The following is a 1,867-nucleotide window of genomic DNA, read 5'->3' as shown; positions in this document are numbered from 1 at the left end:
AATAATAATAATAATGACAATCTCCCCACAAATCTATCGACCTTTCTGGAGAACTATTCTCCAGCATAAGATTATGGTGTGACTGTTGAACACATACCCTGTCATCTCATTCTGTTGCTGTAAAGGTGGAGCTATGAGCCAGATCATAATAATTACTGTACCCCACTTTCCTAATCAAGATGACACATGACCAAAACAGTCCAATCAAAGTCCTCCCTTGGCATATGCCATACTCATACTTACAGAAAGAATTATTTCTCTTTCTTAGTAGAGCATGGAGTCCTGGTATGGTGCTGTGGGATAAGCACTTGACTGCTAACTGCAAGGTCAGTGGTTCAAAGTCACAAGCTACTGTTTGGAAACCCTATTGTTGTTAGGTGCCATCGAGTCAGTACTAACTCATAGCGACCTTATGCACAGCAGAACAAAGCACTGCCCGATCCTGGTCCAACCTCACTACTGTTGCCACGCTTGAGTCCATCGATGCTGCCAATTGGCCAATCCATGTCGTTGGGGGTCTTCCTCTTCTTCCTCCACCTTACCAAACATGATGTCCTTCTCCAGTGACTGACTCCCTTCCAACAATGTGTCCGAAGTATGAGAGACAAAGTTTGGCCATCCTGGCCTCAAAGGAGCACTCTGGCTGCACTTCTTCCAAAACAAATCTATTGGTTCTTTTGGCAGCCCATGGCACCCTCAATATTCTCCTCCAACCCCATAACTCAAATGCGTCAATTCTTCTACGGTCTTCCTTTCTCACTGTCCAGCTTTTGCATGCATATGAGGTTATTGAAAATACCATGGCTTGGGTCAGGAGCACCTTAGTCCTCAAGATGACATCGTTGCTCTTCAACACTTTAAAGAGGTCTTGTGCAGCAAATTTGCTTAATGCAATATGCCGTTTGATTTCTTGATGGCTGCTTCCATGAGTGTTGATAATTGATCCAAGAAGAATGAAGTCCATGACAACTTCAATCTTTTCTCCTATAGAGGGTCACTATGAGTCAGAACTGACTCAATGGCACTTAGCAACAACAAAAGTAGAGCATAAGAAAATAAGCATAATAAACTTAGCACTTCTAGTAATTATGTTTCTGACCATGAAGAGAGGAGTCCTGGTATGGCCATGTGGGTCAGTGTACTGGATTGCACATTTTGTTTGAACCACAGATTCGGCAGTTCACACTCACCATGTTCTCTTTGGAAATCTATATAGGGTTACTATAAATCTGAACTGACTGTACAGCACTTAACAACAACAAAAACCATAAAGAGGAGACTGAGATATTGAAACCAACACTCAGAATAGAGCAGAAGTAAAATTGAAAACAGTCTCCAATTTGGAATCAGAGATGCTGTACTTTCCCCAAATTTTCCTTTGTGTCTGAAATATTCTTCAGTGTTCTTCCACTATACCCCATCTTTTTTGCTTTAACTTTTTACTGTAAATTGATTGATGGTTTACAGAAAAGACCATCAGTTTTACATTCATCAAATCATACACTTTGTTTCTCTCAATATCCCACATCTTTTTTTCAACAAAAGTTATTTTGAATTGAGTTATAACTTGTACCTGGAATAATTTTCAATAATAGAATCAGCTTTTAAAAACTAGGTCTCCCTTCTGAGGTGGGACATTCCCACTTGAAAGCAGACTAACTTGGAGCATCTAGAAGAACAGAAGATACTTATTGAAAGAAACACCAGCAGGAAAAATCCAAAACAAAACTGGCAGTCTGTTTGGCTACTACAAGAACAAGCAAGTTTTTTGCTGGGAAGCCATCAAGGCAAGCAATCAAGTCCCTTCAGAACAAACCCCCTCCAAAAGTGAAACTCCAAGGGAACACATCAGCAGGCATGTAAGCTT

This window comes from Chrysochloris asiatica, unplaced genomic scaffold (assembly GCF_000296735.1).
Source record: "Chrysochloris asiatica unplaced genomic scaffold, ChrAsi1.0 scaffold00016, whole genome shotgun sequence".
NCBI lineage: Eukaryota > Metazoa > Chordata > Mammalia > Afrosoricida > Chrysochloridae > Chrysochloris > Chrysochloris asiatica.
This window is presented reverse-complemented; position numbering follows the sequence as displayed.